The following is a 16,749-nucleotide window of genomic DNA, read 5'->3' on the forward strand; positions in this document are numbered from 1 at the left end:
AGATCCAATGCAAAGCATAGGATGATATGAGCCAAACCATGTCTGCCTCACTGCTAGATTTTGTTACAGTCTGTAGTTACATACGTTCAAGCCACACAACCAAACTGGCACACCACGTAATTTTGCACCAACTTTCGCACAAATCGAATCCTCTTTCCTGGCGTACTGAAATAAAACAATAGATGCAATCAAATCAAACGTGACCTTACACACCAATTAAACCCTTACACGTGTAAGTCGAGGATCGTACTTGTAACCGGAACGTCATACGCATGTTTACTCATAAATAAACTATTTCTGGCATATCTTATCATGACACAGTTCGGTTCTAACCCCATTGACAATTTCAGACACCTTCTGCCATCTGTGAGTAAGATGTAGAACTTCTTGCATTCCGTAAGAATCGTGCCATCGCAGACTAGAATGCAGTATGGAGATCACTGCTAGAATAAATCGTGAAAGAATCGTTAACGAATCGTAGGAATCGATTCGCAATGTGAGACTGAATCGTAGGAATCGAATCGGGAAAAGAATCGTGTTGCCCAACTCTACTGATATTGCTGATGTTGGCAACTTGCTTTAAAGATCATAAATGTAAAGTTTTGCACATCACAAAAGGAAAAAAAAACCTTCTGTTGTCAAAAATATGTTTCGCGCGATGTAGTTTGAATACGTGCCGAGCAACAATACGGAGCGGAGAATCAGGCCGATTCCACTTCCCCCTCTGCGTCGCAGACAGCATGCGGCGCGGCTGGAGCCCCATTGGTGGGGAAAGGGCCGCGTCACGTGACCGCTTGTGGTGGGGGTGGGGGTTAGTGGCGGCAGCATCGTATTGCCTCGGTGCGCGCGCGCTGCACTCCAGTCGATCGCGCGCGAACTGCACGTTCGAGTGGGTGCTCCAGCGAACCTGTGCGCGTGTGCGCCTGGAACCGCGTGGCGCGTATCTGTGTACGTGTAGGCTCCGTCAGCTTAACGTCGTGCGTGCTTCTCAGCCTTTTCACAGTGTCCGTGTGTGTGCGCTCTTCGAAGCTGTATACACGAGACGTGTAGCAGAGCCGTTTTGCCTACTAATTCCAAAAAAATTACTGAAAAAGAAGCCAGTGCGGAATGTGATTTTTTTTTTTTTTTTTTCACACCATCCTGAACGACAGACCTACTTCCTGCCGGATACTGCTTTACGAACACAACAGCTGTGCTTCACGAACTGGACTCACTTGTTCGCATGTCCCTGTAATCGAACTAGTCTCTTTCAGTCAGAACGGTACGTGCAAGGCAGACCATAGGTGGTGGTTCTTAGCGTTACTGCTGGTGGCATCTGACACTTCTTCTTGTGGGCAGATTTATTCGTCGTTTTTGTATAGTCACGTCTGGGACGATATTATGGTACGCAACAGTGGTTTTTACGTATAGGCCTCCCGTTGTATTTTTAAGCGAAAGAGGAGTACGTTCATAATATATTACTCGAAAAAAAACTGGCAAGTGTGTGAAAAAAATGACAACGATTGAATTTTCCTATCACACGAATATAGTATCAATTTAGTTCAGAAGAATAATCATTATCCATATTGGGTACACGACTTTGAAACAGATATTGCAAATTTCACACTGAAGTTGATGGCTACATACTGGTGTTTTAATTTTTGTTACGCCCCTACTCCAACTTGAAACTATTATGCTGGAAAGAATCGATAATTTATTTAAATAAGTCAATGATTAGTTGTTCCACAGGAAGTGTCGCAATTAGACTAGTTAGAGAGGGTAAATACTACTGGTTTTTAGCGTTTTAAATGTATTTGGTCGAATCCATCAACTTACAACACTGCCATCCAGTCAAATCAAGGGAAACTGCGAAAAAAAATTCGTATTGTCGCAAAATTTTTGTACAGTGCTGTGGGAGAGTGTCATTAATGAAAGCCCTGACAGGTGAGTATGGGGGCAGGATGGGGCATTTAAGGGTAATTCTTCAGGTTTTTCGTGAATTAACTCGGAAACGTCGGCTTACAGCGAAAATGATGCGCATAACAAATCCAAACTAAATTAAATTTTCTAGAAAGTAGCTCCTATTCATGGTTTTTTTCTCTCTCCGGGGGTAATAGTTTCGGCATTCCAGGGGATAGAAAAAACGGCAGTCTATTAGAAATGTGTTGTTACAGTATAAAATTAATATCTATCTGTAAATGAAGTGCGTTTATAAACAAGTATTAAATGTATGTGCCACGTGTAAACGCAATAGACCTGAATTAAGGGATAAATTGTGCTCCATTGGTGTAACAGGGTGGAGAAGGCAGGTGGGGGCGAGGGAGAGAGATGTTTGGGGCAGAAGCGGGACTGAAAGTAGGTCGCCAGAATGTGGTCACGTGCTTCCCTCCATCACTGGTCTGCGTACTGAATACTGAGAAAACGATTCCCCGAGGGTGTTACACATTTCCTGGAAGTGCACTAAACACTACATGGAATACAGATACGAGCTGCAAGTAATACTAACGCGTAAGTGCATATGGGCAGAATGGACGTAAATTTCTGTGCACTGTTTTACACTGCCAGAGGAGGAATTCTTAGTCGAAGTGCAGAAACTATAACATTCTTTTCGGAAAGGCAACTTCCTCCGCCACGAGTTTTCAGTTCAAATACTCAGTACAGTTTCCCAGCATTTCCCTCGTGTGAGTTAACGTCCGCCTGCCATAGCGCATCGGTAGCGTTACCGCTTTCCACGCAAGGGGGCCCGGGTTCGATTCCCGGCAGCGGACTGTGTCCATCATTTTCATCATCATTGACACGCAAATCGCCTAACTGGCGTAAACTGCAGACTTCCAGTACAGCGGCCGAACTCCGAAGCGGATATCCCCGGCCAATAAATGCCGTAAGACCATTCCATTGTCATGTGAGTTAACAAGATTTCACTGAGCTCCTGTTTATATATAGCGGAGTTACTGTTAGTTTACTGAGTGAGTACTTGAAGTTTTTAAGTGGGCTTCTTCTTCTTCTGTAGTGGTCAATCCGAGGATTGGTTTGCAACAGCTACAATGGCAGCTTGTCTCCATTCTGTGCGTCTTTCAGCTTTTCTCTTCATTTCTTTATAGGTGTTACATCCCACATCTTTCACGATTTGATCCATGTACCTCAGTCGTGGTCTTCCTCTTGGTCTTTTTCCCTCGACATATCCCTCTATGATAGTGTTCATGAGTCCTTTATGTCTTAATAGATGGCCTGTAAATTGCACTCTTCTTCTAACAATGGAACTCCAGAAGCTTCTCTTCTCACCTGCTCTTTCCAGAACCACTTCGTTTGTGACCTTGTCGATACATTTTATTTTGAGCGTGCGTCTATAGCACCACATTTCAAAAGAACTTAGCTTCTGGTCTTCCTCTGTCCCGAGAGTCCATGTTTCACACCCATAGCATGCCACACTCCACACATATGATTTCAAAAATCTTTTCCTGATTTCAAGGCTGATGCTCTTAGATGTTAAGATGTTTTTCTTCTGGTTAAAAGCAGCCTTTGCTTGAGCTATTCTACTTCTCACGTCCGCTTTGCTCCTTCCATCCCTGGTAATATTACTGCCCAGATAAGTAAATTTATGAACTTTTTCAAGCAGTTCATTGCCTACATGAACTTGGACTTTCACTTGATCTTCTTTGTCGCATGCCATTACTTTTGTTTTTGCTTTATTAATTCTCATATTATATTCTTCCCCCATAACTTTATGCATTCTATTCAGTAGGTCTACAAGATCTTCTTCACTTTCAGCCAGGACAGCTATATCGTCGGCATATCTTATCATATCTATTCGTTGGCCATGAATTACTACACCTGTCTGTGAATTTTCCCTTACTTTTTTCAGCGCCTCTTCAGTGTATACGTTAAAGACAACAGGGGATAGTGCGCAACCTTGCCGGACACCTTTCCATAACTGCACCTCTTCTTGTTGTGTCCGTCCACGGATAACTGCTGTCTCATTTTTGTACAGGTTCCATATAATTTTTCTATCTTTATGGTCTATTCCTACTTTTTTGAGTACCTCAAACATCTTATCCCATTTAACATTATCAAACGCTTTCTTTACATCTACGAAAGCTATGTATGTTATCAGGTTCTTATCTAGTCGTTTCTCTATTATTAGTTTTAGAGCAAATATTGCTTCTCTGGTTCCTCTATCTTTCCGGAATCCAAACTGGTCTTCGGAGAGTATTATGAAAAAAAAAAGAAAATGAACAGCTGGTGCTTGCAACCTCAATAAAGAACCCGATCCAAGTGCAACATGCTGCCAACATTTATTCGACATTGTCGATTCCGTGTCTCCACCCTCTCGTTGGCTGGAATAATTTTTGCATCGCCTTAGCCTCAGTTCTCTCAATATCTGAAGAGGCCAACAGGCTTAAATTTTCTCTCTCCCCCTCCCCCTCCCCCTCCCCCTCCCCTTCCCCCTCCCCCTCCTCCTCCCCCTCCTTCTATAACAGAAGTATACATGGTGAGTCACGAAGATAGATAATAGAACGTTTTACCTGAAATTTAGCAACTTCAGTAATACAAAGCCGTCGCAGAACTGTACATCAAAGTAAAGCACGATTTCCATTTATTTTGTTGTTAGTCGTCTGGTGAATCTAATAAAAGATGTCCCAGACGTGAATCTGCAGTAGTTTCCCAGAATATCCAGAGGGGCAAAGATTACTATACAAGTAAATTTGTTTACTTTCCATTAAGAATGTAGAAACGTTTGTCATTGTTGGCAACCGTTAGTGAGTTGTTTCAGTCGTTTTCCTGACGTTGAAACGAGTTAGTTTTCTGCATTTTTGAGTGAAAGAGCACAACAATAACATTGTATTGAAGTAAAACCACATAGTAACTGTTGTAGTTTGTGGATTATTCATGAAATAGGGATGCGTTTCAAATTTACGAGAGAGGAATACGCCGATAAAGCGTTAATTTACGGCAAATGTGAAGGTAATGCTACGGCTGCAGTAAACGAATATCGCGTGCGTTACCCAACTCTGAGGATTGCGAATCACGAACCGTTAGTGGAGTTTTTCGAATGTTACGGGAGACAGGTGTCTGTCTACCGTTCGTAATCAGTACGAGCGCTCGATACGATGAGGATATTACGGATGTTGTTCAACGTGACAGTACACGACGTATCTGTCAACGATTAGGCATTTCACAGTCTAAAGTTTGACAGTTACCTGGAATTTAAGAAGGAAATTGGGCCAAGTAGTTAATAAATCAAAAATTTAACGGAATTGCTTCTTTGCTTCTCTGGATGTTCTGGAAAACTACTGCTGCTACACGTCTGGGACACGTTTTATTACATTCATCAGACCAAAAGGAACAAAGTAAATGGAAATGGTGCTTTTCTTTTACCTGGTACAGTTTTGCGATGGATTCATATTAGCCAAGTTGACATATTTCAGGCAAAATCTTTTATTAGCCGTAACTCAGTAACTAAACATTTGTGAACCTATGATTATATGAACTTCTTTCTTTAGTTTTACTTGTAGAATAACTTACTAAAATACAGGATGGCGCACGAAATGTGTTACCATTTTGTTTTTGAATATAAACTTTGTCAATACAATCTGAAAAGAACATACACTACAATGAAGAGCCGTCCATGGAGATTTGTTCCAACTCAGCACATGCTCAATATGTCCATTTCGTTTCCTAACTTCCTTCAAACGAACACTGAAGTTACCGATTACCCTACGGCACATGTCTTCCGTAATTTCACTGCAAGCTTGAAGAATAAGGCCTCTGAGCTCCATTAAATTCCACAGCTTCTTGCTATTGCCTTGCCCTTCAGCACGCAGTGGTTCATGCGAGATGGAGCAAGGCCACATACTGCAAACACTTTTTTTTTTTTTTTTTTTTTTAAAGAGATGGGGCCCCTCCACGCTCGCACAAACGTGGTGACCAAACCAAAAGTTCTACTGTCACCTCCGTAAACATGTTAAACATGTTAGTTGTCTAGTAGGTGGATCACAGGATGCTGGGCTGTGATGTTGTCCGTGCGTCTGGGTAAGGCTACGCATTAACACGGTCCATCAGGTGATAGTGGACGAAACGCGAGTGAGGGTAGCGATTTGAAGAGCAGAGGGAAAAAAGTGCCATGGCTCGTGCCGTGGGAAAAAAACCTCTGCGACAGTGGGATGGGTAGTAAGAGCAGTAGTGGCTTACTAGCTGCGATAGCTCATGCAAGGTTGGATTTGTTAGTATAGGTATCATGCATCATTACCATGACAGGCGATGGCGATGTGTCCCAGTTGTTGCTGCTGCTGCATTCCTGGAACAATCAAGATCGTTATACAGTAGTGGGAGATCGGCCATAGATCATCTCACTGTGTGGGGGATGTGTGGAGCTTGTTTGCATGCAGTGTACGGTACGGCGTCCCTGCGTGGTGCCAGTTATTCGGCAGTGTACTCCAATCCAGCTGGATATCCAGTAATGGCGTCTGATTTACAGGGGCTCGCCTGTGCCGTTATGTTTGCGTATGCTTGGCCATAGATGTTATGTCCTTACAAGTATGTCTTTTGGTCTTTTATGTTTCCATCTATGGTTGTGGTCGTAGTTCCCCAGATTCAGAATAAACGGGTTCTGCGAATGTCTGGAGTTTCTGTATAGTCTTGTGGTGAGTTTGTGGATTACCTCCGTGAGAGTCTCAAGTCGGTATTCCCGGTGAAGGTCCGCGATGCGTGTGTATCGTGGAGCATTGCTTATGATTTTGAGTACTTTGTTTTGTATGAGCTGCAGGCGTGTAGGCGCAGCGTATCCCCAGACAGGAGCTGCGTACGTCATCAGGGGTCGGATAAGTGTCATGTACATGGACCTCGACACCCTTCTGTTCAGTGTGCTACGCCTGTTGAGCATAGGATAGAGCTGTTTGAGCCTCGCGCTAGCTCGGTTGGTCATGTGTTGTCTGTGGTCCCCCCACTGCAAACACTGTGTTAGAGTTCTTACACGAGCATTTCGACATGCTGATCATTTGACTCAGGTTTCCAGGTCGCTTCAATGACGGACAAAATTGCCCCCCCCCCCCCCCCCCCCAATAGTCCAGACCTCAACCCGTTTGACTTTTTTTCTTTCTTTGGGGGTACCTAAAGGAAAAAATTTTCCCGAAACGTCCACGTGATTTAATGTTGCTGAGAAGACTTACTCTTCAAGCTTGCAGTGAAATTACGGAAGACATGTGCCGTAGGGTAATCACTAACTTCAGTGTTCGTTTGAAGGAAGTTAGGAAACGAAATGCACAGATTGAGCATGTGCTGAGTTGGAACAAATCTCCATGGACGGCTCTTCATTGTAGTGTATGTTCCTTGCAGATTGTATTGACAAAGTTTATATTCAAAAACAAAATGGTAACACATTTCGTGCGCCACCCTGTATTTGCGCATATTCGTGAGTGACACATGTCTTACAGAACTTCTGATATTTCTACGCAAGTCGAGGAAAGCATTACGGCGGATCACTCTTTTAGACTTGAACGTGTTCAGTGCCGTTGTATCACAGGCATTAACATGCAGTCCATACTGCTTATGTGTGGTAAGTGACTCCCACCCAGTGCAAGGGGTGGGTGGGGGGGGGGTCTCAATGTTAACCTTAAGCTCCACCTACAAAAATTCTGTCTATTCAATGAGAAACGTTATACTTTTCGTGGTGGGGCAATGTTTTTAATGTTCGCAACGTAACAGAGACGCGTATAGTCTCACGCTAAAACTTGCAGCTGGTGTGGCCCTTTTCGTGTTACCGTAAGATCTATAGTGCTCTTCTGGAGGGCTCTCTTTTAACATGGGCTGGGGGTGGTCTTGGCGGTCGGCTGGCGATGTGGGTGTCCCTTATCGTAGGGCCTTCTGGCTTACACGGTTCTGCTCTCGGCTTCTGTTCTCGTTTCTCCCCTCGGAACTGCGTCTGTTTCACGGTGGGAAGGTATGACATGCATTTAGGTGTTCTTGTGTTAGTCTGTGGTATTCCATTTGCTCACTCGGTGATCGTATTACTTTGGTTAATTTAGTGTCAGGATTTATCCGGAGCTGTGACATACTGCCGGATTTGCTATCATGTCAGGGTTTTCATGGAAGGTGTTGGATTTGCCTGACACCTTTACACACCAATCACATCAGACTTGCATATCAATCACTTCTCAGCCATGGTTTACAAGAACGTATTTCGCACAGTCTCACGTAGCAACTGCAAACAGGTACTCACTGAATAAAGTGGAAGTAACTCCGTTGTATAAACGCGAGCACAGGGGAGTGATTTCGTCTGCATATAGAAGACAACTGGACAGGAAATGCGGGGCAGATAGTCGGTACACTGAAAAATCGAGCAGCGGTCTTAGTGGGGGAGTTTGCCTTTCCCGGAAGAACTATACACCACAGATGCAGTTTAGGATGCCTGAGAATGTTTCCGCTCAGGCAGGGTAGAAGAGTGTGCAGCGATGTACATACATTCTCTCCAACACCCTTCTTCTTGCCTTAGACTTACTAGGAACACACTGCGTGAAGTAACTCCTTCCCCCGCTCGGGGGTCAGACGGTAATGTTGATATTTTATATGAGATAATAAGGCAGACTATCAACACGAATGATCCCTGCGCTACACGGACAGTTAGTTCCACATTTGTCGGTGACTCTGCAACCGACACAGCGTCCGGCGTGCCCGCTAACAAGAAATTCTGAATTCGGTCACTAATTTCTCTTAATACACCATACCAGCAGATTTTTAATAATAATGATAGACGCAGTACTGAGGCAGTTGTTTTCCTGAAGTCAAAAAAATGCTGCATCGAGCATCGATAATGATTCATATTTTTTCATTGGGAATTTAACGTAGTCTATTCTTTTTTCACCAATTGCGACATAATCGCGTATACAAACAGTGATCCAATACTGTAAAATGCTTTTTTATTCCAGTCCCTGATCACAATATGAATTCTTTAGACGATGGCCGGTTTCAGTCTATAATGACCATCCTCAGATCTAAAATATATAGATATATGTACATCTAGTGAGCAGTGTGTCTTTTAACATAAAACAGCAGTATGTATCACAGTATACTGTCATACAACCAGGGAAATGCACAGATAAAATTTGGTATAACGTACCTTTTTTTACACCATGTCCTAAGGTGATACGGCCGTAATGGCATCGTCAAAACATATAACCAGCATAGCATCGTCACAGATCTAAAATAAGATGTAGTATAGGCCACATAGTCCACAATAGTGATTATTGCAACTAGTTACTGTAGTAAAATAACCACTATGTGGACGATGTGGCCTATTCTACACTTCACTTTAGATCTGTGACGATGCTATGCTGATCATATCTTTTGACGATGCCATTATGGCCGTATCACCTTAGGACATGGCGTAAAAAAGGTACGTTATACCATATTTTATCTGTACATTTCCCTAGTTGTATGACAGTATATTGTGATACATACTGCTGTTTTATGTTAAAAGACACACTGCTCACCAGATGTATATATTTGAGATCTGAGGATGGTCATTACAGACTGAAACCGGACATCGTATAAAGAATTCATATTGTGATCAGAGACTGGAATAAAAAAACCATTTTATTCAAACTTTCTTCCGGAAAATATTTTCGCTAGATACCGCGGTTACCGAGAAAAACCGAAAACGGTGACCCTTACAGCCCCTCTCCCCCCCCCCCCCCCAAAAAAAAAAACCCCACTGGTGGGGATTTCCACTGTGTTATTCAGCACACTCTCCACTATCACAATGCAAAAATTTGCGACTACGCAAAATTCACCCCCCCCCCCCCCCACACCTCGTCGATATTCTTCCGGTTTTCCTTGACTGGGCTACTGGTTGCACATTACGTTGTGATTTGTCAGTGGAACTATTTGACTTGCATTTTAATTTTCCACGTCTGCAGTTGATTCTGTCGTCAAGTCCTTAAGTATTTATTTTGGACAGAATCTAGATGTGTAGTTTGCTTTTACACGAGTTAAAATGTTGGATCGTAGTCGACGCTGCATTTTGCACCACAAACTGTCCTTTATATATTCCCTCCATGGCCTTCATCAGAGGAAAATCTTGAAATTGTGTCTTGGTGACACAAACGGGAAATACTACAGTACCATTTACCAATAATGGTGGCTGTATGTCCTGCTATAAACCGTGTATGAACACGGAAACTGCGAACACGTTATGTTCTTAGTAGTACCGCGATTCCTTTGGCTTAATGGTACAGATCGATATCAAGTACTGAACTCGAAGCTATATACGTACAAGGTAAATTTGCTCATCGTCGGTCAGGAAGGTGTTAGGTCCAGGTTCAACATTTTAACACACACGTATATCCTTCCGCTTGAAGGTTACTTACATTTGGGCATCGTAGCTCCGAATGCAATAAAAATGAACTTCCTGCTTAAAGTGTTCAAAAAATAGGCCAATACAACTTAACTAGCTCAAATTTGTCACTATTCTCTATAACAGTGTGGTTCCACTTAATCTTTTCTGATATGTAATAATACTGCTACCTCATGTTGTCGCATATCTAGTCACATTACCTGTGGTTCTCTAATTTCTTAACTGATCAACCGTGTTATGTCGGAAAAAGTGTTTTTCAGAAGATGCAAGCGTCGTACCAACATTACACAGAGTTACGCAACAGTTGTAATAACGCAAGGCAAATTTGTGTACTGTTAGGAAAGAAAGTACCGTATAAGCTCAGGTGATTAATACAAAAAAGGAAATCAAAAAGTGTGCCACTAAAGCCGAAACTGTGGCTCATTTCATTGTGTTCAGTCTGTGTTTCGGAACTGTGGCGTAATGCTATCGCACAAAAGTCCGGTCGGCTGGTAACCCAAGTCGTGTGTCAACAAGGGGATCACAAGATAGACGAGTCTAATTTGTCATCGCCGTAGCGAGTTGCCAACTTTAGGGACGCAACTCTTCAAGTTATTATTAGACATACTGGAGTAGTGTGGACGAGAAACAGAAACAGATATCATTTGTTTTGATACCGATGGAAACTAGCTCAGCAAACCAGTTTCTGCGTTTTCCAGTACCATTGCAGCACGTGGCCTCCGTAATAATGTAAATATTTTTTGCGTCTTTTACATTCTCCACCGTAGCCATTACTCCTCCTGCCACGGCATTTGAGGTACATTCTTCACCAAGTGCTTGAAAATATGTGCCACCGCAAATTGTCGTAGCCTGCAGTGGTAATTTTTTTCTCCGTATTCCTTTCCCGCAACAAGGAAAGCCTTGTCCAATAGGTCGGTAATGTCTGTGAAAGAGTATTTATTAGGATTGCTGTGCAGATACGCCTTCGAACAAACGTACACGAGTCTCGTAAGATACGTCGGCGTAAAAGTATCTTAATGTACTGCAAGTAAAACGAAAAAGCGGAAGGTGAACACGTAGAAAATACCAAATAATGTTGCCGTGTAAAAGAAGTAAAGTTTGGAAGAGTAGGAGACGAGATACTGGCAGGAGTAAAGCTGTGAGTACCGGGCGTGAGTCGTGCTTCGGTAGCTCAGATGGTAGAGCAGTTGCCCGCGAAAGGCAAAGGTCCCGAGTTCGAGTCTCGGTCGGGCACACAGTTTTAATCTGCCAGGAAGTTTCATCTTTTGTCTTCCCCAAAACCTCAGTTTCTTTGTATACTCCACGATTTATTCCTATAACCACAAACATGCAAGTTCACAAACTATATAATGTCTTGTTAATACAGCAAGAAGCTGATACAATAAGTAACAAGTGCCGGCCTCAGTGACCGAGCGGTTCTAGGCGCTTCAGTCTGGAACCGCGCGAGTGCTACGGTCGCACGTTCGAATCCTGCCTCGGGCATGGATGTGTGTGATGTCCTTCTGTTAGTTAGGTTCAAGTAGTTCGAAGTTCTAGGGGACTGATGACGTCAGATGTTATGTCATATAGCGCTCAGAGGCATTTGAACCTTTTAAATAACAAGCTGAAGTACACTGCAGAAACACAAAACATTTCTGTAAACACAGTTTCAAATCATGTACATAGGCGACGTAACACCATCACGATTTGGAGGGAAAATGACAAATATTAACAAACGTGAAAAAATTCAGTGATCTGGTACTTGATTGGAAGGGAAATTTCGTGCATCAATCAATTATTACAAATAAATTATTACGCTTTTCTCTCCTGTTTCTACACCAGAAAACTGACTGATCGTGATGAAAGCTCAAAAAGGATTAACACGGCTTCGCCCGATTACAGTAAAATTACTGTTGTGTTGTACTACAGTTTCAATAATGGAATGTAGTCGAATTAAATCATTTGATGCTGAGGAAATCAGATTTGGAAATGAAACATTTACAGTAGTAAATGAGCTTAGTTATTTAGGGACCAAAATAACTGATGACTGTCCAAGTAGAGAGGATATAAAATGTAGACTGGCAATGGCAAGGAAAGCTTTTCTGAAGAAGAGAAATTTGTTAACATCGAGTATAGATTTAAGTGTCAGGAAGTCGTTTCTGAAAGTATTTGTATGGAATGTAGCCATGTATGGAAGAGAAACATGGACGATAAATAGTTAAGAGAAGAAGAGAATAGAAGCTTTCGAAATGTGGTGCTACAGAAGAATGCTGAAGATTAGATGGGAAGATCACATAACTAATGAGGAGGTATTGAATGGAATTGGGGAGAAGAGGAGTTTGTGGCACAACTTGACAAGAAGAAGGGATCGGTTGGTAGGACATGTTCTGAGGCATCAAGGAATCACCAATTTAGTATTGGAGGGCAGCGTGGAGGGTAAAAATCGCAGAGGGAGACCAAGAGGTGAATACACTAAGCAGATTCAGAAGGATGTAGGCTGCAGTAGTTACTGGGAGATGAAGAAGCTTGCACAGGATAGAGTAGCATGGAGAGCTGCATCAAACCTCTCTCTGGACTGAAGACCACAACAACAATATCAAAACGACAACTTCAAATATTTACCGAAAAAATGCGAAGTTAATATGAAATAAAAGAATCTGCACTCGATATTGCGAGTTCGCCATCGATATGTCGGTGGAAAGGTGTCGCTGATATATATCGATACATATACCGATATGCCACACTCGAATGCTCCGCTTATGCGGGCACTGCATGATTCCACAATCTGGCCAAACGCAGACCCGCAATGGCGCACTTTTCAAACAGTTTCGTGTGCTGATAACGCTCTCTCATAGGGGAACGCCGTGTGTTCGTGTCCCTTGGTGACTATGCAGCATACGACGTTGTTCAGTCCCTCTATACACAGTCCCAGGTCCGATGACAACACTAAACACCTGTAACACCAATGCAGTATGGTGGACGTTTTACCTGTCTCAGAGAATGAGAACTTAAATAATTTACATAAGCGCCGGGTGGCGTGTACGTGACCACAGAAATATCTCTCTCTCTCTCTCTCTCTCTCTCTCTCTCTCTCTCTCTCTCTCTCTCTCTCTCTCTCTCCCCCCCCCCTCCCTCCCTCCCTCCGTCCCCCCCCCCTTTTCTCCATCTTTACCGCATGTTAAGTGGTTTTGTTACAAATGAGGAAAAAACGTACAATGCATATTCAGCCTATAGTATAGCGTCACCGAAGGAGACACTGTTAAACTGTTTCATTGTGGGTTGTTTGACTTGGTAGTTGTCGCTTGTACGTCAAGTGAATGATAGTATTAAGACTTAGAACATTCAGCAGTGCCTTCAATTCTGCGATGGTACGGCAGTAGTCGTACATGTTTTCTTGCTTGTCATTTGGTATTTTGCACAGTTGCAGTATTTGACCGTGACTGTATGCTGAAAATACGGTAAGTAATTGGAATTAGACATCTCATAGGTTCGATCTGGATGAAAATTGGAGTGAACAAAGATGATCATGATTCCGGAACAATGAAAGAATGTGGGTTTTTACATACTTGCTTGTTTATTAGCGTTGGGTAACAAATTGCAAGAATCTAGGATTCGACTGCCCGTAAGTTTCAGTTGCTCTACACTTGTTTTAATCAAGTTGTGCAACAAGTACGATTTTTGTGCAGTTCGATTCAGTGCCACATTAGTAGTTACGCCATGTTCCTCTCCAACCTTGATCATCCTTTTCTACCACTGCATTTGGTAAGCTTCTGTTCTCCGATGGAATGAGGGGGTGGTTCTACGCAGAATCGGAGAGGAGAGGAATATGTGAAGAACACTGATACAGATGATTGGACATCTGTTAAGACATGGGGGGAATGACTTCCATGGTACTAGAGGGAGCTGTAGAGGGCAAAAGACAGAGATCGGAAAACGTCCAGCAAATAATGGATGACGTAGGCTGCAAGTGCCGCTCTGAGATGAAGAGATTGGCACAGGAAAGGAATTCGTGGCGGGCCGCATCAAACCAGTCAGTAGACTGATGACAAAAAGGGACGGTGCTAGCATAGTGGTTAGTCCATCTCCGTAGTGAGCAGGAGATGCGGGTTTGAATCCCGGCCTTGCTACAGATCTTAATTCTGTAAATATGTACATCATGTTCTCTTACTGTATCAGCTGATTTTTCGTTCACGTTTCACCACACACAGGGGTACATTCGAGAGAGAGAGAGAGAGAGAGAGAGAGAGAGAGAGAGAGAGACACGTTCAGAAAAGATATCCAAAGTCGTAGGTTCGTAGGCGATGTTGACAAATTTAATTTCTTAGAGACATGCTTTACTTGCTATAGTCAGTGTGCATTTATTACCGTCTACTAAGGCGACTGTCAGTTGTTCTGATACCCGTATAGCAACACTCATACACTACTTGCTGATCTACTTCCGGATTCAATTCGACTACATCCCATTAACCTTGTTCTGCTTTTGTTGACGTTCGTGTTACAACCTCTTTTTGAAGCCCCTGTACGTTCAGCTAGGCTGCCCTTCCATGCCCTTTCCCGCTTCTGACAGAATTACGATTTCATAGGCAAACTGCGACGTTATTTCTGCCGTCTGAACTTTAATTCCCTTTCCAGGCTAATCATTGGTTTCCCTTACCGCTTGCTGAAAGTTTCTACTGCGTTCTTTACGATTCCGTTAAGTTCACGACAATATCGCTTTTGGGGTAAAATCATCTTCAGGCTCCGTCGTACAGAGGTAAGGGAAGAATGTGTGTGCGTCCATGCTCGGACCACTACTGTGCCCGACCTTGCTTTCATAACCTTTCAGACAAACTGCTTACGCGGACCCGCAGCTGTCGCGATGGCCTGACCGTGCACACGAGTCCGCCATTATGACGTCATAGCTGTTGCGCTGCGGAACAGAAACTTGTTCTCCTCCTAACCTTGCGGTCAGTCCTTTTAATGCTCGAAATGCATTTTTTTAGTCTGAAGCCGGCGAAGCACTATGAGGTGTACGTTGACATGAAGGCGAAAAGAGAGAGGTTTTCCAAAAAAAAAAAAAAAAAAAAAAAAAAATTCAATTAAGTGATCGTATCAGCTAATTGGCTATTGTCGCCCGGCCTGTAGCGGTTATTCTCGCGACCTGATTTTTCTTTTTCCGCTCCGTCATCGGTGTTTTCATTCGTTCTAGACCTTGATTCATTCCCCTCTCTTCTCCAGCAAGCTGTACATTTCTGCATTTCCCAGTCACACACCGTACGCTTGCTACTAAAGTGATACAGCTCAAAAATCTTCGTGTTTCTGCTAAGACTAAGCCAGAGGTGGTTGTTCTGGGTACTGATTTCTCAGGATCTATGCACCCAAATTGCGTGAAAATGTAATCACATGTCAGTTCTAGTATAATACATTTGTCCAATGAATACCCGTTCATCGTCTGCATTTCTTCTTGGTGTAGCAATTTTAATGGCCAGTAGTGTAGTCTGGACGGAGAGAGAGAGAGAGAGAGAGAGAGAGAGAGAGAGAGAGAATAGGAAAATTTTGCGAGTGGTATTTGAAGGCGTTGCGGGCTGCATAACAGGCAACGGTAGGGGCAGCTGAATGACCCTCTAATGACTGATTGCGTTGAACCTTGCGGCTGACATTCAAGCTCTTCATGTGTGTAGATTATAAGAACGTAGTAAATTGTTAATTTTGGTTAGTAATTACAAGAAGTACTGGCAATCGGATTCATCTTGTCTCTACAAGCCGTTAGGTAGGAAGTCGCAACTGGAACTGCAACTGCAACGAAAGAACCATGAACTGGGCGACTGTGTATTGCTTTTTTCACTTTTTACGGTAATTACACAGGGTGGTGTCTACTTCATTTGACGGCACAGAAAGAACGCTGCCATGCAGGCTGTTGTATCAGAATTACCCAGTGCTCGGAAGCGATGCATGATGAGTTGTTGTTCGATCAGCAGCTCTCGGCAGCACTGAACCAGGTTAGTGTGTTGTAGTTCCTTCTCTAGATAGTAGCACAGATGACAAAATGGTAGATATCGAAATAGATGAGTGAGGGGTAGAAAAACAATTAACAACGCTCAAAAGAGGAAAGGCCGCTGGACCTGATGGGATACCAGTTCGGTTTTACACAGAGTACGCGAAGCAACTTGCCCCCTTCTTGCAGCGGTGTACCGTAGGTCTCTAGAAGAGCGTAGCGTTCCAAAGGATTGGAAAAGGGCACAGGTCATCCCCGTTTTCAAGAAGGGACGTCCAACAGATGTGCAGAACTATAGACCTATATCTAAAACGTCGATCAGTTGTAGAATTTTGCAACACGTATTATGTTAGTGTAATGACTTTTCTGGACGCTAGAAATTTCCTCTGTAGGAATCAGCACGGTTTTCGAAAAAGACGGTCGCGTGAAACCCAGCTCGCGCTATTCGTCCGCGAGACTCAGAGGGCCA

General features: G+C 43.2%; 1 protein-coding gene across 1 annotated transcript in view; it reads left to right on the forward strand.

Moving 5' to 3' along the window:
* The first annotated feature begins 905 nt into the window (after positions 1–905).
* The window catches only part of LOC126452772 (translation initiation factor IF-2-like), a 333,594-nt gene continuing 317,750 nt past the window's right edge, over positions 906–16,749 (forward strand). The window contains exon 1 of the mRNA XM_050091120.1: positions 906–1,261. The gene's annotated coding sequence lies outside the window, so the exon portion shown is untranslated. The remainder of the gene's footprint in view (positions 1,262–16,749) is intronic.

The sequence above is a fragment of the Schistocerca serialis genome, unplaced genomic scaffold, assembly GCF_023864345.2.
Source record: "Schistocerca serialis cubense isolate TAMUIC-IGC-003099 unplaced genomic scaffold, iqSchSeri2.2 HiC_scaffold_935, whole genome shotgun sequence".
Lineage (NCBI taxonomy): Eukaryota > Metazoa > Arthropoda > Insecta > Orthoptera > Acrididae > Schistocerca > Schistocerca serialis.